This window comes from Choloepus didactylus, chromosome 7 (genome assembly GCF_015220235.1).
Source record: "Choloepus didactylus isolate mChoDid1 chromosome 7, mChoDid1.pri, whole genome shotgun sequence".
Classification (NCBI taxonomy): domain Eukaryota; kingdom Metazoa; phylum Chordata; class Mammalia; order Pilosa; family Megalonychidae; genus Choloepus; species Choloepus didactylus.
The window spans coordinates 136,995,540-137,016,265 of NC_051313.1; the positions used below are offsets into that span (position 1 = coordinate 136,995,540).

General features: G+C 39.9%; 1 protein-coding gene across 4 annotated transcripts in view; it reads left to right on the forward strand.

Moving 5' to 3' along the window:
• The window catches only part of ATXN1 (ataxin 1), a 508,626-nt gene that overhangs the window by 325,373 nt on the left and 162,527 nt on the right, over nt 1-20,726 (forward strand). For all 4 annotated transcript variants that reach the window (XM_037844369.1, XM_037844370.1, XM_037844372.1 and 1 more), the window contains one exon: nt 15,101-15,229. The gene's annotated coding sequence lies outside the window, so the exon portion shown is untranslated. The remainder of the gene's footprint in view (nt 1-15,100; nt 15,230-20,726) is intronic.

Consider the following 20,726-nt stretch of genomic DNA (forward strand, 5'->3'; position numbering starts at 1 on the left):
GTGTGTTTGTACACATGTATGCTTGTGTAAAGAAGGGGAAAAAAAGGATTTGAAACCTGCTTCCCAGCTTCTACCACCATTACCAACAAACTTTTCAGTTCTAACTTTATTCTATTATTCTGTAAAGGCTTATTAATATGCCCTGTGATTTAGTTGAGTTGATATTGTATTGTATGGAAGCTGTTCCTTCTACTACAAGAACCTGAACATTTAAGTGTAGGAGCTTTTTGCCTGATGTCCTATGTCTTGCTATTTTCAACTGACTGAGTTTTGTAATCATTTCCAGGCATCAGATTAATTCATTAGGGAATGACATAGTAGTTTGCTCAATTTTTATTCATTCTACACCAGAGCGAACATATTTTATGGCCTTTTACCAGTCTTATCACCAACTGTAAATAATTAGTACCCCACCATCGTTTGATATGTCCACAGGTACATTTTTTTGAGTCATGGGATGTATTCCTGAATTCAGACATAATCTCGAAGCCCACTTCCCATACAAATTGCACACATACATACACAACCGAGAAAAAGAAAAGTAAATGACCGGGCCTGTGACCACCATTCTTTTCAGTGAGTATATATGCCCCAGCCGCAATCCACAAAATAAGTGCTGGATGGAGGATGTGAAGCTCCTGTTTCCTTTGTGGGTCTCAGTACCAATTTCTTTGATCACACTCATGGAGGTTGGCCCTTTGAAAAAATTACTGACTGAGACAGCTAAATGATACAGGCTTTGAAGTTGGAAGAACTGTATTCAAAGAATTCTCTACCACTTCCAAATTTTGTCATCTAGGGCAATTGCTTAATCTCTCAGAGTTTCTGTTTCCTCATCTGTCATAGGGGAATAATAAACTTCCTTTCACAGGGTTTGTTAGGAAGATTAAATGAGAATTGATACAGGAAATTCAGTTGCTGTTAGTTTTAATCTGAAAGTGTGAATCCTTTAGAGCAGATGAACCCATCCCTAATTGACAGCCATCACTAGCTGGCAAAAAGAGCTAGCTTTCAGGGGGGAGAAGTAGCAAGCTCTGATGATTGACCTTAGAGCAGTGGTTCACCATCTTGGTTGCACATTAGAAATACCTAAAAAGCTTTCAAAACTCCCATTTCCTGAGCTGTACCCCATACCAATTTAGTGAGGAACTCAAGGGGTGGGACCCAGGCATTAGTTAAAGCTCCCAGGTGAATACAATGTGCAGCCAAATTTGAGAACTGATGCTTTAGAGGGATTAGAAAGGCTCCTATTCTTCCACTGGCTGGCTGGGTGATACCTAGAATTCTACAACTTATACTGTACTATTCTTGCTAAAAGTAAAATATTTTGTTTCTGTTGGTCCTAAATGACTCAGAATGAGTAAGATTAAGTCCTTCCCAAAGAGTCTATATTTATGAGTAGGTGTTGGAGTGGGAAAGAGTAGAGTTCTCTAGATATCTGAAGACAGGATAAGTTCACTGGAGGGAATGAATACAGAAACAAATGAATTTAAAGAAGAGATGACCCAGCAATTTCAAGCTACTTGTTGCTTTTGGAAAATAATCCTTGTAAAAGCATCACCCAAGAACTGGTTGGCTTTTCTGAATCTTCAAGACTATGAAAACTTGATAGTTCTCAAAGCATGGGATGAGGAAGAATAATTTAAATATTCACTTACACACTGAGTACAATCATGCTATAATGAAAAGTCAACTAAATGAAAGTTAATTTGCAAAATGTTTTTTTTTTTCCCCCCAAGAGAAAGGGTTACAGTCTTTCCAAACTTAAAATTTCTCTGACTTCTCTTTTCAACAAATGGTGCTGGGACAAGTGGATATACACCTGCAGAAGATGAATTTGGACCCTTATCTGACATCATATGCAAAAATTAACTCAAAATGGATAAAAGATCATAATTCAAAGACCTAAAAATATAAGACTCTTAGAAAAAAACATAGGAGTAAAACCTCATGACTTTGGACTTGGCAATGGATTTTTAGATATGATATTAAAAGCACAAATAAAAAGAAATAGATAAACTGGACTTCATCAAAATAAAAAACTCTTATGCATCAAAGGACCCTAGCAAAAAAAGTGAAATGATAAGCCACAGAACAGGGAAAATATTTGCATATCATTTATCTGATAAGGAGTCTATTGTCCAGAATATATAAAGAACTCTTACCATTCAACAGTAAAAAGACAAACAGTTCAATTGAAAGCAGGCAAAGGACTTGAATAGACATTTTTCAAAAAAAGATATACAAATAGCCAATAAGCACATGGAAAGATGCTCAGTATCACTAATCATGAGGGCAATGTAAATCAAAACCACAATGAGATACCACATCAGACTCGTTAGGATGGCTATCATCATCATCATAAATGTAAAATAACTAGTGTTGGTGAAGATGTGGAGAAATTGGAATCCTTGGACCTTGGTGGGATGTAAAATGGTGCAGCTACTATGGAAAACAGTTTGGTGGTTCCTCAGCAAGTTAAACAGAATGGTCCTATGAACCAGCAATTGCAGTCCTAGGTAAATACCCCAAAGAATTGAAAACAGGTGTTCAAACAAAAACTTATACATGAATGTTCATAGCAGCATAATTCATACTAGCCAAAAGTGGAGACAACCCAAGTGTCTTATCAGCTGCTGAATGGATAAACGATGTGTGGTATGTACACACAACGGAATATTATTCGGTCATAAAAAGGAATGAAATATTGATACATGCTTGATGAACCTTGATAACATTATGCTATGTAAAGAAGCCAGTCACAAAAGGCCAAATATTGTATGATTGCATTTATATGAAATATCCAGAAAAGACAAAAAGCAGATTAGTGGTTGCCAGGGGCTGGGGGGAGAGTGGGAATGGAATGAGAAGTGAGTGTTCAGTGGTACCAGGTTTCTTTTTAGAGTGATGAAATGATCTAGAATTAGATGGTGATGAGGGTTGTACAACAGTTTGTATTAAAAGCTGCTGAACTGTACACTTCAAAATGGCTAAAATGGTAAATTGTATGCAACGTAAATTTTGCCTCAATTGATAAAAACATCTCTCTGACCCCATCTCTTGTGTAGCCATGTAACCCGTCACTGATGTTCTTAAGCTAGTTGCTTAGCCGTTACTGGAGCGTTTTACTCCATCACTTCTCCTTTGCAATTTTACTGCCCCCCTCCCCATGCCAAACTTCTTCAGAGACGTCTTCATTTCCTTCCCAGCACTTCCTCCTCAGGCTTTGGTCCCTGCACAGCCAAAGGAAACATGAAGGCCAGCATCCAAGACAAATCCTCATCTGCAGCCTCCACAGCTGGCCTGCAAAGGTCTGCCTTTGTCCAGGTACCTTTGCTTAGGTGCTTCGCGCCTATCTGAGGCGGCTTCCCATAGAAATGGGGTCTCCACCGTGGCCCCGCCACCCAGCTGGCCTCATCCATCACAACATCTCCAAGAAGGTTAGCTCTTGGGAACAGATGGAGGAACTTGCCCAGCTTTTCCCATCAAGTACTCAGTAGAGTGAAAGTCACACCTAAAAAATGTCACTGTGTGTGGAGAAGATACAGTGCTGTTACTAGCAGAGTTTAAATGCTTTTGATTTGGGATAATGGATGGTCAGCTTTGATGAACCGGGAGATTCATCTGTGAGCCCACACAATGGTCCAAAAGTGCAAGGAAACTGTATTAATCATTCTTTTAATTTTTCTTTCTTTTTCTGCTAGGGTCAGCAGAAATAGGAGTCTTTTTTTTTTTTCCTTTTTGGATCAGTATTATGATTATGATTATACCAAAAGACCTGTATGGGAGGAATGCTGAAATGTGAATTAAAAATAGCATTTTATGTCCTCCCACACACAGTACTTGAGTGCTCTGAATGCCTTTTATAAATGCAGACTTTCTGCCTGGCTAGATAAAAGAAGCTGTCACTTCATTTCCATAACGAAGTCATTCCCAGGAGAATTCCATTGTTTTAACAATAGAATTTTTGTAAAAGGCCTCTTATTTTGCCTGAAAAAGGTAACAAAAATGAACTTTTGAGAGCTTATTCGACAAAACAATTAAGGAGCGAGAGATTTTCTCCTTTTTGATGTATTAGGAGTTGTAAGTGTGAGAATCCCCTGAGCCATGATATTAGTATAAGCCCATAAACCTGGAAGATGGGGGAGGAGGAGAGAACCCCTGTTATTCCTTTTTCTGAAAGAAATGGGGGGTTTGCGGTTTCCTAAGAATGTTCTGGAGCTATGTGACAAACAGATGTTGCTAATTTCTTAAAAAAAAAAAAGACTTTAAAATATTTATTTTAAAAGAAATATAAGAAACTTTTAGAATGCTTATTATGTCAACAGGCTTCTTGGAATTTTTAATGAAATGTTGCAAGCAGGTATTTTAATTGGGCTTCAGGACTCTGAAAGCAAAGTATGGCTGCATCTCGCTGGGGTAGTTTGCTCAGAAAATGGTAGTTTATTTGAACTTAAAATGCACCAAGTGGGATAGGAGGTGGTTCCTTTTATTACTCTCAGTTGGCTCAAACCAACATGAATTTGCTTGTGCTTACATTCAGAGCTGCTCCCCCCCACCCCCTCCACACAATGAATCTTTGCTCCAAATATGGTATCAAATCTTCAGCTGCACATTCATAGAAAGAAACAATAATTGTGTTTCTTGGCACTTAACTGACTCCAAGTAACCCACATCAAAGTCTACCTGCCTTTGGTGTTTCAACAGGTAATCCCTAGACTTAATGCTAAGTGGCATTTCTGTTTCTTGGTCTTCACAGCTGAGAGCTTAAAAGTCTCCATTTTAATCTAGAACAGTTTTATTAAGCCTCCCACAAAAGAAGAGAAGTTTTCAATAGTGCCTTTGTCTTACAATACCTTTGTTCCGATTACATCAAAAAGTTGTAATATTTAAACAAGGAGGCAGCTACTCAGAACGATATGAAAAGAGAGGTTAGAATGTAGAGTTTTTCTATTTGATGGCTGTTAATTTAATAAAATAGACAAAAAGACAAATGAGTTTGGTTTAATATATTTATGGAAAGCCCTGTTGGTCTAACATGATGCAAAATTTGGGTAGTTAAAATGGTCACGGATTTTGAGTTTGGGGAAGTAATTCTCTTCCTCTCTCTCTATATGTTTATTTTAAATCTTTGAATGGTCTTTTGTCGTGTTGTGATGATTCTTTAGATATTAAGGCATGGGTTGAGGTCCTGGTTATAACCAAGCTTTTACACGGTATCGTTTCACAAAATTAAAAGGGAATCGTGGCTTTGATAGGGTGCTTGCAGGTTCTGATTTTAATATCTTTGGTGAATTCTGTTATTTGTATCTGATCCAAAGGACCTGGGTGTGCAGATTCTCTCCTTAGTTATTGTGACTCACTATTTTGGTGCTTTGGAAAGTCAGGACTAGTGAAATAGTTGAGGATATCATCATATATCTCTTAATATTATGACCAACAGAGAATGAGAGGAAAATATTTAACTATTGCTTTTATTTTCTAACTGTGTCCTAATTTTGTTGTAAAAATGGAAAGCAAGTAGAGCAGAAACCAAAACAGACTTAAAGTCAAAGGACCCCTTACATTGGCTACCCGTGGATCCTAAATGCTCATAATTTATAAATGCTTTGTAAATAATCAAAGCAAGAAGTACAGACTCTGAACCTGCCTTCCCTGTTTTTACCAAGCACTTCAGCAACACCTAAACTGAACACTGACCTTTTCAAGCAGGCATGAGCAAAACTCCCCTCCAGGAAAGTGTGTGATGATTCCAGCCTGAAAGGGGATGTGTGACCCAGGCTAGGCTCTGGGCTTCTTGGTCAAGATTTCTGTTTCAGGGGCCATTGTGCCTTCTTTTGGGCTTCAACTTCTGGAGGACCAGAGTATTCAACAAATAAGGCCAAGAATAAATTGTCAATGTGGAGCAACTACTATCATGGCCTTTAAAATAATGATTTCCTGGAGATGTCATTTTATGATCATTCAGTACCAACGAGGTATTTCTCATACTGATGTGTATTCAATTTATATTTTATTTTTATTTTAGTCTTGATATGCAGGCATATGTTATTCTGGGTGCATAATTTCATTTCATAGCAAACTTTGCTCTTTACCAGTAAGGAGAAGCAATATGCATACAAAACACAGACACCTGCAGAGCCTTTATCTGAATGGAAAAAACCTTTCCTTTATGTGATAATCTGTGCTGATAATAGGATATGGTCACTTGAATCAACATGAATTACAATTTAAAAAAAAATTGATCACAGGATTTTTTCCTGTATTTATCCCTCTAATTATGTTTTAGGCAGATACTAATTTTAGCCTTTATTCCCTGAACACAAACCAGTTAACATCAGTAGAAAATGACCCAAATCCATGCTTAGATATTCAAAGGATGCCAGTTTGGAAGAAATTTTGTAATGGATCATTCACGCAAAATCATCAAATGTTGATTGAATGGGGATGACATGATATGGTGAATAAATCATATTCTTCAGAATCCTTCAAGTGTAGCCTTTATCCCACCCTGCACCTCAGTTCCCACCCCATCCCCAGACCCAGTGTCATTGACACTGAGGGCTCTTCTTGAAATCTGACAGGAAACTTACACTCTCAGGAAAGTTCTGCACCAAAAATGCCTCTCCTGGGCAAAGGGAGGCCTCTGGCCCAGTGTGACTGGCATTTGTCCTCCTTCGTGAGCAGGGTGGAATCAGAGGCTCTGGGCCCTGCCAATCTGAGAATGCTCGCTCCGAGGAAGCATTTTTGAACTCTGTAATTACCAGCAGCCTTGGCTGCTTCTCTTTGTTCCTCGGGAAGAAAATATAAAGAGTCAGCTTTAGTCCTAAGTTGGAAGAAAAAAAGAGGCTCTTGCAGAACCTTTTATTGATCGACTGAGCAATTTTCTTATTGGCTTATGCAATGATTTTTCTCCAAGTCACCCAAAAGGGAGTTCTCCATTTGATAACCAGGGAGGAAGGAGAATTGAGGCAATGTCAAAGTGAAAGTAAAATACCACATTAGTCAACAAGTATTCATCAATGGCACCATATGTACATAGGGTACAGAGTACAAAAGTTCTTTGAGGCTGGCAAAAAGCAGACAGACTCAAACCCCATCTTCAAGGTATTTACTCCAGCCTTCCTTGGGAAATGGGGCCTATTTTAGGATAAGAAATAAAATGATTAGTGACCTAAGGAAAAGGAATAAAAACTGTAGGCATGTTCATATGGGGAGTGGGTTGGCAATACTTCTAACTGAAAAAGTTGTGGCTTGGGAGGATGAAGGAAATATTCATGCAAAAAAAGTAGGATTTGAACTGGTCTTAGAAGATACGCCTTGAATTTTGACACGTGAGGTGGAAAGGTGGGCTCTCAGAGATGAAGAGAGAAGCTCAGTTTTGCTGGGGCTGAGCACATGAAGAGAGAAACGGATAAAATGTTGGGAAAGCAGGTTGGGGCCAGATTGTGACAGTCTTAACCATCAGGTGAAGAAGTTGGAACTTTTTCAGTGAGCTGTAGGAAGCAAGGAAGGTATGGCATAGAGAAGTTGCAATACAATCTCAACTTTAGGAAATCGGAGCTAGAAGGGATGAGGCAGTGGTTTGGAGGGAAATTTCTGAAGACAAGACCAGTTAGGAGGCCACCGAGAGAGGAAGAGAATCTGAACCAGGTTGGAGGCAGTGTGTGTAGAGACTGTGCAGAATTGTAAGGAGAAGACTTGACAGTTGACTGGCTCAGGGAGAAAGAGAAGGAGACCTGATGCTTTTAGCATGGATGGGAAATAAAAGAAGAGGAACTGTGTTCTAGTTTGCTAATGCTGCTGGAATGCAAAACACCAGAAATAGATTGGCTTTTATAAAAGGGGGTTTATTTGGTTACACAGTTACAGTCTTAAGGCCATAAAGTGTCCAAGGTAACACATCAGCAATTGGGTACCTTCTTTGGAGGATGGCCAATGGTGTCTGGAAAACCTCTGTTAGCTGGGAAGGCACCTGGCTGGCATCTGCCTCCAAAGTTCTGGGTTCAAAATGGCTTTGTCCCAGGACGTTCCTCTCTAAGCTGCAGTTCCTCAAAAATGTCACTCTCATTTGCTCTTGGGGTGTTTGTCTTCTCTTAGCTTCTCCAGAGCAAAAGTCTGCTTTCAACAGCTGTCTGCAAACTGTCTCTCATCTGCAGCTACTCTCTCAGCTTCTATGCATTCTTCAAAGTGTCCCTCTTGGCTGTAGCGCCTCTTCAAAATGTCACTCACAGCTGCACTGAGTTCCTTCTGTTTGTCAGCTCATTTACATGGCTCCATTGATTTAATTCAGACCCACTATGAATGGGAGAGGTAACACCGCCATGGAAATTATCCAATCAAATGATCACCCACAGTTGGGTAGGTCATATCTCCATGGAAACATCCAATCAAAAGGTCACACCCTAATCAAAAAGATTAATTAATTTGCTCCACAAGACTGCATCAAAGGTAATGGCATTTTGGGGGACATAATGCATCCAAACCAGCACAGACTGCTTTTGAAAAAAAAAAGATGAGAAGTTTTGAAACAGACATAATTTATTTATGCTATATATATCCAGTAGATTGTTAGGGGAGATGCCAGGGCTGAAGATATAGACTTAAGAACTATACTCAATAGAAGAAAATTATTGTAAAAAGAGAAGAAAGCTGAGGATACACACCTTAAATTTAGAAGGAACAAGGGGAAAGGGAAAAAACAGAAAGGTCCAAGTGATATTTAAGGAACACCAGAATAATACAGTCTCAGGGAATTCAAAGGTATCAGGCTCTCTTGGTTGCAAGAGACAGAAAAAAAAATAAACACAAACTGATTTTGACCCCCAAATGGAATTCATTGTATCACATACATCTTAGTTTTCTATTGCTGCATGAAAAATTACCACAAACTTAATGGCTTAAAATGATACCCCTTAGTATCTCATGGTTTCTGTAGCCTGAAGCCCAGGCATGACTTAGTTCAGTTCTCTTCTCAGGGTTTCATAGATGGAAATCAAGAGCTTGGCCAGGCTGCTTTCTCACCTGGAGCTCATGAGTCTCTTTCAAGCTCATCTGGTTATTGAAAGAATTTAGTTCCTTAAGGTTGTAGGACTGAAGCCCCTGTCCTTGGCTGACTGGCAACTGGGGCCGCTCTCAGCTTCAACAACAACTCCTTGCCATGTGGCCCCCGACAAAGGTCCCCTCAGGCTTTGAATCTCATTCCAAGAAGAGTCTTGTCCCTTTTAAGGGCTCTCCTGGTTAGGCCAGGCCCATCGAGGATAATTGCTCCATTTTAAATTCAACTGATTTGGGACCTGAATTATGTCTGCAGCATCTGGATCCGTGTCCTGTACAGTAACTGGGAGAAAGTGTGTCCACCAGGGGACAGGAATCTTGGGGGCCAGCTTCAAATTCTGTCCACCACAACATAATTAAAAAGACCAGGATAAAATTTATTCTAGAGCCACTTGTTAAATTATAATTTGAAGGTTATCACCTTTTTGTATATAGGCTATATTTCACCATGAGGAAATAACTGAAACTATGGTACTGTAACTCATAACATTTTTGGAAATTCTCTATATAAGCACTTGTTAAAGCATACTTTGAAAGATATTACCTTTTTGCATATATGTTATATTTCACAATAAGGAAATAACTGAGCCTATGGAACTGTAACCTATAACAGTCTTTGAAATTTGCTCTCTACTTGCTAAATTGCACTTGGAAAGTTATCACTCTTATGTATATATGTTATATTCCACAATTTGAAAATATGGTTAAAAAAAAAAAAGTCCAGAGATAAATTGGACTTTTGGCATGGCTGGATCCAAGGGATCTCCCAACCATCATGACTCAGGCTTTCTATTTTAACACTTTGTTCTCTCCCACATAGCTTCATTCCCAAGTGGGCTTTTTTTACAAAGTGGTAAAAACAGCTCTTTGCAGCTTTTTAGTTTCATGACCTCAGTAGATGAGTGCACTTCAATCCTTCTGTTTTCAACTGGTCTGAGAGAGGCCTTTGATTGGCTTGGCTTTGGTCTCCTTCCTATCCCTAAAATCAGTCACCAATGCTAGAGGGGTCCTGTAAGCCCACTGGCCAGACTTGGGCCCTCCACCCTCCTAGGAGCCAAAGCATGGGATCATCCCACATAGCACGGAGAATGGGGTAGGGGTCGTTCCAGAAAGATGCTGTTCAGGCAAAAATGCTAGTCTACTCAACAAAAGAAGAAGAAAATAGAAGGAACTATTGGTGAACTGCATCAAATATAAGAAGTCTGTTAGGATACAAACTCAGAAAAGGCCACTGTGTTTAGAAGTCAGGAGGCTATTCATCACCTTTGAAAGAGGAAGAAGTTAAAAAAAAAAAAAAAGAGTGGTGGAAGTCAAACACCAAAGATTTAAGACAGAGTTGATGAAACACCAATGCTGAATATATACCACACTTTAATATGAGCCATTCGGGAGCATGAAAGAGTATGGGGAAGGTCTTCAAGGATGGAAGTGACCGGCTTTGTGGCTGGAAGGAAGTTTCTAGTGCAGAGGAAACAGACTGAAGGAGAGAGGGAGGGCAGATTTGGCCATGACAGGGCCAGGAAGTGGTGGAAGGAGAATGAATAAAAGTGCACACAGGCAGAGCGGCTGCAAAAAGTTTTTCAACATTGTAAAATGCGTGGATATTGGGAGTGGGGTAGGGTCATTTGTCACCTCTGGAATAGACAGATACCATTCTTTCCAGTATAGCCATCTTGGAGTGATTAAATATGTTCAGAAGGTTCTCAGCTTCTGTCTGGCTAATATAATTGAGAGAAGGACCTACCTGTAAGGCCGTGGTTTCCTAAAGGTTGGTCCCGGCCAGCAGCCTCCAGCATCACCTGGGGACTTGTTAAAAAATTCAAGTTCTCAGTACCCAGCCCAACCCACTGACTCAGAAACTCGGGGAGTGAGGCCCAGCCATTTATGGTGGGGCTTTTTTTTAGTGGTTTCTTTTAATTTTGATTTTCCTTCCACATCTCTTCCTATGTGTTTATTTATTTTATTAGAGAAGTTGTAGGTTTACAGAAAAATCATTTAGAAATATAGAGTTCCCATATACCCTCACTGTTATTAACATCTTACATTAGTGTGGTACATTGGTTAGAATTGATGAAAGCATATTATAATTATGCAATTAATTATAGTCCATAGTTTACATTAGGGTTCACTGTGTTGTACATCCCTATGTTGTTTTTAAAAATTTTTATTCCAGTAACATATGCAACCTAAAATTCCCCCTTTAAACCACATCCAAACATATTTCAGTGGTGCATCACCACCATCTACTACCAAAACTTTTTCATCATCCCAACTAGAAACTGTACAATTTAAGCTTTACCTCCTCTTTTCCTACCGCCACCCTGACCCCTGGTAACCTGTATTCTAGTTTCTGACTCGATGAATTTGCCAAATGCAATTGGACAAATATTGTATGATCTCACTGACACTACATAATTAGAACAGGCAAAAGTCGTCTGTGTTTTAACAAGCCCTCCAGGTGTTTCTGGTGCCTGCTCCAGTTTGAGAACCACAACCTCAGAGCACTCTTCTCCCCTCCACCTATCCCGAGGGTTTCATAATAGTGACTGAAAAACTGTGAGAATCAAGGATTTAGGTTCCTGGTGAGGAGGTGGAGGTGGGGTGGGGGGAAGTTCGTAAATCTTGAAAGAAGATGGCAACTGTTCAAAAGCCACTAATGGCTAAAAATGTAACGGGTTGGAGGAACAGATGCCAATAAGGATGCTTAAAGGAATTTAGGAATTTTTAGATTTAACTAAAAAAAAAACAGAGTAGGCTAAGTTGTAGCTTAATTGTTTTTGAGTGCGTGGAGGGCTTTCATTTGGATGATAGATAGCAGATGGGCCTCAAGTCCCTGGAGACAGAGAAAGGTGAGATGGGTTTAAATTGTAGCTATTGACTAAAGATTCTCCTGGAGTAAAGTTTAAGCCTTGGAACAGGTTTTGGAGATGGATCATTTAATTTAAATTCAGGCTCTTCTTTTAGACACTATTATGGGACTGGCAAAAGAATTGCCAGAGTGGTCTCTTCCATCAGGAGCTTATAAAATTTTGGGGCCTTCAAAACTTGAGTAAGTGGAGTGGAGAATAAAAACACAGTAGTACGGCTGAGTGCTGAATTGAAAAGGACCTTGGGTCAAAATGTATGATACAGACCGTATGTGCTGCACGGTCAGAGAAGAGAGAAATTGGCACTGTGTTATTTTCTGCTGTGGACAAAGGATGAACTATCAGCCTGGTCTGATTTCACAGGTCTGAAGGCAGAATATTGAACATGTTGGCTTCTGGAAAATCCCATTTCTTTCTCTCTTCTTTCTGAGTTTGCTAAGATTTGTCTAAGGGGAAGCTTGTATTATAAGACTTTGAATTTGGGAGTAAGACCAATACTTTTGTATGAGAAATTTGTAGAAGAAATTACATTTTATCCAAGAAGCCTTACATGGAAGGAGATGCAAATAGTATTTTGGTTTATTAGTTTCAGACAGACTTTCAAACTTACTCCATTCGGGGGGGTACATGGATGGGCCTATCTAAGGATGCCTTAATTTTGTAGGACAAAGAAAGTAAACTAAGTTTCTATTTTGGTAGAATTCAGCTGGACCAGATCTGTGGCGATAGGGAACACAGGTGAACACATGCTTTTCATTTCCTCACAGCATGCTGCTCACCTGGGTAAGTTAGATGCCCAAACCAAGACAAGAGAGATGTACAGGCACTCTTGAAAGCAAGAGATAATAAAAATAGGAGAGAAATAATAAAAATATCCTGATAGTCGAGAAGAAGCCAGCTAATTGGGAAGCTAGTCCAAGGTGCCAAGAAGTTTTTTTTTGGAAGCTTATGTGTAATTTGATCCATTTTTAGCCCTTATTTTGGAGGGTTTCTTGGCTCCAACTGGGGCATGCAGGTGTCATCAAAGAATATCCTCTTTTTTCCCCACTGTGATAATGGGGATGTTTGGGGATGCATTAGGCAACTAGAGTTTTCCTTTCTTCACATCATGTATAATACCTACATCAAATGATGATCCTCTAGTAGAAATTACTAGTGTATATTCTGATGGGCCAGTAGTCAGAAGGGAGAACCGTAGATTATTTCAAGATGGTGTGAGCCGTTTTCAGTGCCACCACCTGCCCCCCAAAAAAAGATGGAATGACAGAAATTAGCTGTAAATATCTAGATCAGACCAGATATTACACATGCTCTTTCCTCTACCTGAAAATGCTCTGCCTTGCTAATTTCCACTCATCTTTTATTTCTTTGCTTAAATGTTACTCTTGAAAGAAAATATTTCCTTCCTGAGCATCTCCCCTTCTAAATTATGTTACCTCCATTATAATTGCAGATCACATTGTTTATTTTTTCCTCCAGAATACGCATCAGGTTTTAACATTACACACACACAAGCTAAAACTCATATGCTGTGATTCTTTCCCGTTGTCCTTGAGACAGCAAGTTTCATGGCAACAGAGTCCAGGTCATTTTCTTCATTGTGATTTCTCCCATTTGAACATGGAACCCGATGGACTTAATAAGAACCAAGTAGAAATCTACTGCGTGAATGGGTTAATTAATGAGAAAGCACTTTGTAGACTATTCACTATAAAAAGTGATGATTAATTATATGAGTTGCAGACACCTCCTTTCTCCTTTCTGTCCCATTTTTTTTTTCTCTCCATTTTTTCTTTATTTTGAGGTATACCTGTTAGTGTCTTACCAACACTAAATCTAAGATTTGGTATAATTTATTCTGGATTTATTATTTATTCTGAATTTATAATAAATTGTCCATTTTGGAGATAAGGGACCCCCTTTTCCCCCTCGAAACTGTTATTACACTCACCAGGCTAATATTGCAACTCCCAACTTGGCTCAATGCGTGCTCATTACCTTTGAAAGGAAAACAAAATCGCTGGCACTTGTGGGTGATTTATTTAGAAAGCGAACAGGATTCAAGCTCAGCACTTAAATTCTGTTTAAAGTTCCCAAAGCCACTAGCGGAAGTCCTGTCCCTCAAGTGTGCTGCTCAGGAGTAACACAAGTCAAAATAACTCGATAGTATTGGCCCCGGAAAGCTGCTCCTGGCTCGCCTTTAAAGGGGGTGTGGGGTGGGGATCAAGAAATCCAGGTGTGGATAATACTAACGATCAGGCTGTGAATAGATCTTTTCTTTAAAAGCAACAAACAAACAAACGAAAATTACCCAGTCCTTCTCCAGCAGGACTGGGGTGCGACTTCTGTGTGTGTGTGTGCATTGTCCTTGGTGGGTGGGAATGGCAGCGAGCCAAGTGGAAAATTTCACAGCCCCGTGCACCAGCAATGCGAAGGCGAGGGCGTGTCGAGGTATAAAATGAAGCGTAAGGCTCCCACACATGCGTCTCTTGCAGGCTTTCATTCTCCCTTTCCCTTAGCTATCTGCCTCTATGCCTTCGGAGATGCCAGATCCTCCTTCCCCATTCCTTTCCTCCCCTCTACCCCTTCAGTGGAAGGGGAGTTGTAGCCTGGGGACCATGCACACGTCTGGGTGCTCCAGGGATAGCTGCTTGTTGGTGCCTGGCCAAAGCTGGCTTTTATATTCTGGCTCAGAGCTCGGTAACAGGCTTACGACCACTAGTAACACTTTGCATTTTCATAGTGCCTTCCTTCTCAGAAACTTGAGTGCTTTGCAAGAGTGATCTTATTGATGTTTCCAAGGACCCAGTGAGGTATGAAAGTGGCAAAAGGTGATAGCCCTTGCTCCCTTTTGCAGAGAGTAAAATCGAGTGGCGTATTTTGAGGCCCTGTTGCAAATCTGTATCTCAGCTGGGATTCCATCTGAAGTCTCCCAGGTTGGGCTTTAACTTTGGGAGACTGGGGATAGGGATTGGGGGCAGTCTGGCTGTGCCTTCCTCTGCACCCTGAGGCAAGAGGAAAGCTACTGTTTTTTTGTTTGTTTGTTTTTAAGAAAAGGGTACTGGAAAATGGTCTTTAGTGAACTGTAAATTATTTTATTTAATGGTGAGATTTGGTTTGATAAGTTGAGTGATTTGGTGCATTTACCTTTTTTCTTCTGTTCTGTTTCTATCCAGGTCTTTCTCATTTCTCTGTGAAAGGAAAAAGGACCTCTCCTGAGCCCAGGCGCTCTCCGGCTTCTGGTGGCAGGTCTCCATGGTGAAGGACAGGCTGGGACTACCTGTGAAAGGTGCACAGTGAATGTTGTAAGTTAACAACCAGAGAACAACATCTGCAGTGACTTGCCTTGTAAGGATTTGTGAATCACTGGGTGTAACTGAGCCAGAGTGATGAAGGGCTATTAGAATTAGCTCTAGGTGATCATCCAGTTAACTTCTTTTTTTAGAGGAAAGGTTCTGTTTTTATTTGCCAGGAACTTGCCTTTCTCATAGCTTCTGTGAGGCACCAGCTCATTATCTACTTCTGGAATAAAAGAGTGGGATTCAGTGATTCTTTAAAGGAATGCCTTTTGCACTGGTACAAAATGGTTTAAACTTTTAAACTGGACCATGACAGCGCTTTTAAGTTGGTGGTTAGGGGGTAGCGTTCTCTGGCCTGAGGATTAGCAACCACTATTTCCACCCTACAATTACTTTTATTTATGTGATGTTTAACTGGAATTACATTTTTTTTTCTGACTTTCAAAATATGAGGTCTGCATATACAGTGAGTTGTGTTTGGTGTTTCTCTTTTTCAAAACTGGCTTGATTTAATGGTTTTTATCAGATTACTGTGTTGGGATTTTGAGATTGGGGAAGGAGTTTCTGTGTTACCAGCTGTGGGCAATCTTCCTGAAACTTTGAATCAAGTGATCAAACAGGTGGCATGTTGCTGGCTTCTAGGAGCTCATCTGATATGCAACTTGATGTGGGTTTGCCTCATTATGAGGCTTTCTGGAGATTTTATCTAGATGGTGCCGCACAAAAAAAGTTGAATAATTTTAACCAGGAAAGGATCCAGTTCCAGGAAACTTGGCATGGCCTCGGAGAAAGAGCAAATATTATCACCCTCAAGAGCTGACTTGGACTAGTCTTTTTGTTTATATATTTTTGAAGTTTCTAGCTTTTTAATAATTCAATCAGGAAACTTTTTCCTGTTGCCTAAAAGATTTCGAAAGATCCGGGTGCAGCTAATATAAAGGTATATACCTGGAGAGAAAGCACTGACACTGAAAAATTTCCACAGACATTTTTTCCCACTGCATGGTTTTGTAAAAGTTGTGATTAAAATATGCATATTTACCCATATTTTTTCAGGGTTGAGTAATCAGTAATATTAAAATAAGCCTATTCAAAATTTCTCATTGCATCAGATTACAGGATAATGAGAGACAGGCTTTCCTAATTCCATTTAATGTGTTTCCATTGGGTACACTTGATCACATTGATTATCCTAGAAAGTTCACAGCTCCTGGAATCAATCCACCAGAATGCTATACCTGCTCCTTTTCATAAAATAAATTTGCAGCCTTGGGCAAGTTGTTAACCCCCTTAAGTGTTACACGTCTGTGTATAGTTCCAAGGACTCTATTGATTAGTTGACATCTTGGTCTGGGTCCCCCGTAAGTGGCAGAGTATTGTGTAAGGCACCTCAGTACTTACTGAAAAATATTAATTGTCAAAGTTTCTATCACAATCAAGGAATTGTTCTGGGCTTTGTTAGATTTGGTTGCCACTGGAAGTTTTTTTTCCCATCAGGTAGCTGTTAGAATTGGCTTCTGGTGATATTTTTAAAAAGCATTTTATCCTAGGAAACAAGTGTCTTATGGAAAAACTGCTTTAGGTTTTGAGTTATATTTAAATGAGCAGAGCAGTTGCTATAATCAAGATAGCTTTTGTTTCAAATCTGGTAGCTTTTTTCGGTTTTGTTTAAAACCATTGCTTTAAACTGCTCTTGTGATACCATGTCAAACCTCAAACATGAAGGGAGGATTTCACAGAAGTTCTGAAGTGTAAACTTGAAGATGCCACATGGCAGACTTAAAGTAATTTTAAAACCCTTCTGTAAACTGAGTGGGTTGAGGAGGGGAGATTACTAAATTCTAGTGAATTCCTTTTGTGCTAGGGACTTTTTTTTCTTTCTTGCCAAATACATTTGCTTGGAAGGGCTGGATTCCCAGTTTTCTTAGTAAGTTTAGAAATTAGCAACTGTTCATAATCTTGGTACATTTTTTATAACAGAGTTCATATCTCCCCCTTATTTAGTGTAATGGGTATCCCAAGGCCAGTGTACAGTGTGCCATTATAATAGGCAGGCAGGCAATTTTCAAAGAAGGTGCATTTGCACCAAATGGGGTATAGATTGTGGGTATATGAACACATGGATGGTAATTGTAGCATCCATTGGAATGAGTGGTTTCCATCCTTGGTAGTCCTTGCAGATCGTACCCCACACTTATCACCACTATGTCACTCCTTGTCTTGTCCCCATGAACCACTTTGCAAATCTTCCACCGTCTTGTTAGCAGATGGGCTCAGCACCCGAAAGCATTTTTCTACTCTGAGATATGGTATCTTGTGCAAGAAAGGGGCAACGGGAACTGAACTAAGAGTCAAGAGACCCAGGCTTTGGATGTGGGGGTGCAGTGAAATGTACAAACTTGGGGTCTGTTTTATGATGTGTAAAATGAGAAAGTTGAGTTCAAAGACTCTTCTGGCTCTAAGTCTTGCCCCACTTGTTGCTTATAAAAAGCAACAATTTGCTACAACCTCAATTTACAACCACTTTTAAGATGTTGCATACCACTGCCAATGGTAAAGGAAGAATCTGTTACCTCCCTGAAACCCTTTCCACAAGACTTTCCAGGGCCATTCAAAGGAATTCATTTGAGTGCTTCCCAAGCAAATATTTTGTTATTTAAATTTAGGATCCACACTCATTGGTCTTTTCGAAAATGAAATATGAGCTACTTTTGAACTTTACTCTTCAAAATTTATCCATGTCCATTCTCAAATATTATGTAGTTTGTAAGCAAAGGGACATTTACCTATATTTCTTTCCTAAGCTTCTCTCTTTATCTAGGACCTCTTGAGTTTCCTTATCAAAGCAGCCTTCTCTGACCTATATAAAATAGCACCACCTCCATCACACTCTGTACCTCTGTCCTACTTTAGTTTTCTCTTAAGCACCTTACATATTATATATTTATGCAAATTGTCCATCTCCTTGACTAATTGCAAACTCCATGAAAGCATGGCTTTTTTTGTTTTGTTTTTTCATTCCTTGGTGAATCCTCAGCACCTTAAATAGTGCCTGGTCCATAGAAGGCACTCAGTGAGTAATCACGTGAATGTCTTAAGGTTAGAGTAGGTCTGTGCCAAGACCTCATATGTAACTGTAAGCTGGTGGGAAACTGACGGCAGTCCGAGAGGGTAAGGAATATCATGAAGAAACTAATTTTCTTTTCCTCAGAAGTAGATGCTAAATTTCTGTGATGTGTGTAAGTAAATTGAGAGGAAACAATTAAAAAAAAAAAAAAAAAAACTTAATAGAAAGAACAGAGTTTGGGTGTTTTCCAATAGGTTAAAAAATACTCTGCACTATCCCTCGTTCCCCTCCTTTTCCATTTCTGTGGTTTGCTTTGTCGGTTGTTTGTGAACAGCCTGCCCTGGCACTCTGTGACCGCTAGTGGTTTTACCTCTTACAGTCACATCATTTCATCAACGTTCATGTTCATATTCATTCCCAAAGTGGGAACCAGGCCTGACCTGTTCTTTCTACCTAGACCCATTTTTGTTTTCTTTGCTTTGGGATGATGCACGATGTTGGCGTGAAGATGTAGTGGGCTGGCACAAATTAAGTCCATCCAGTAACGTGTCTGCAGCGTCAAAGGGAAAGTTCACAGAAACTTTCCTAGGGAAGCATCGTCTTGCTTTGCTTTTGAGGATAGAGAGGATAAAGGTTTCTTGAATTTTGTGTGTCAATAGACCTCTTCTTCACAGTAATTGCTCTCAGTACAGGGAGTACATTATCCTAGGAAGAAATGGAGACGCTAAAATAAACACCTCTGTGCCTGTTTAAACAGTTTGTGCTGTCTCCATAAGCCTAGAAAAAATGGGAACTGAATTTCTAGCCTGTCTCCAGAGAAAGAGAATTACACACATACACAGACACACTCTAGTAAGCGAGGTTTGGGAACTTCCCTGTTTCTGTCTGTCTGTAACTGTTAGATTTGCCATTTGTGATACCAGATTCTCTAGCACCCATCATTTAAAAAAAAAAAAAAAAAGCAAAACAAGTAGTTGAGAGGGAAGGGAATATTTTTATGGTTAGATACATGAGGGGGTCGTCTCCTTTCTTTTTAGCCCTTGCTTGCAGTGGCCCTGCAAATTGACCCACAGGTCATGAAAGTAAAGAAGCGCTGTATGTATTCCATGAAGATTCTCTGGGCTTTCATGCATTGTCTCCCGTCTTCTAGGGTTTTCTGTTCTGCCCATTTCCTTTCCCTTTCCTTGTCTTTCTCTAATCGTTTCTTTTTGATAGCCTCACTGGCTCCTGGCCATTGCCCGTCTCTGACTCCAAGATGGAACCTTTGGCGGGGTCTTTGCATGAGCTGCTCCCTTGATGTTTGATGTCGGAGCTACTTCTGGAGTCAGTCTGCAGACCCTATGCCTCCCAGCACCCCTTCCCCTGGGCATCCTCAGCCTCCCCCTCTCGACATCTCTGAGAGGGGAAGGAAAATACACAAACCTTCCAGAAGCTGGAGAAGGAATAAGGCTCACATATCTTCTAAGGAATTCATGCTTTCTGGGGAAAAGAAAGGAGCAGAGCTTTATGGTGCAAGTGTTAAAGGGCTTTTTAACTCAAGGCTGAAAGTTTTGTGTCCTGTTTAAATTTAGAATTTCACCAAGTAATATTTATTAAAAGACGGTGTGCTAAACCCCATCAGGGATGCAGGGATGAGTAATATATTTACCATCCTTGGCTTCACTGAGGTAGGATGGACTCAGAGGCATGAAACAGGTATAGCCAGAGGGCTTTGGGAGTTCAAAGATGTGTGAGATTCCTGAGAATTGGGTTTTCAGGGAAGTCTTCAAGGGTACTGACCTCTGAAGTAGATCTTGGAGCAGAGGCAGGATTTCAACTTTGAGATGGATGTATGTTTTGAGAAGGCAAGGAAGAAGGAGAAAATAGAAATAGTCTTTTATATAACAGCTTCCATTTGGGCACTTTAGACCTCAGAGCCAGGGACTTCTTTCCCTCAGAATCATATGGTATATGACCAGTGACAAAGAGATAGAATGGGGATTTGTAGCACAGAACCATTTCTCCTTCAAGGTCACTTAATGGGTTCAAATGCAAAAGCTGGAGCAAGAACTTAGGCCATTGAAAGAACTGGTGGCTCCCAATACTACAGACTGTAGTGTTTCCAGTTGGACAGAAACTATACCCAAAACCAAAAGTGTATTTTTCAAATGGTGTATCTTTGAAGTGCTGGGTAATCAAGAATCACTTCACACCGGCAAGAGGGGACACCCAAATGACCGGATAGTTGTAGTTCTGTTGCCTTCCAGTATTGGGCCACTGGAAATTCTTGCAAAGATAGATAAAATAATTCCCACACTTTTGGAACCTCAGTGGCTGATCTGCTCTGTCACATGTGTTGTAATATATATGTTATTTCTAACAAAGTATATCATACCATAGTTCTTAGATTGTTTCCATTATCCTGCTAGGAGATTCTTGCTTTTCCTTTGTTAGGGG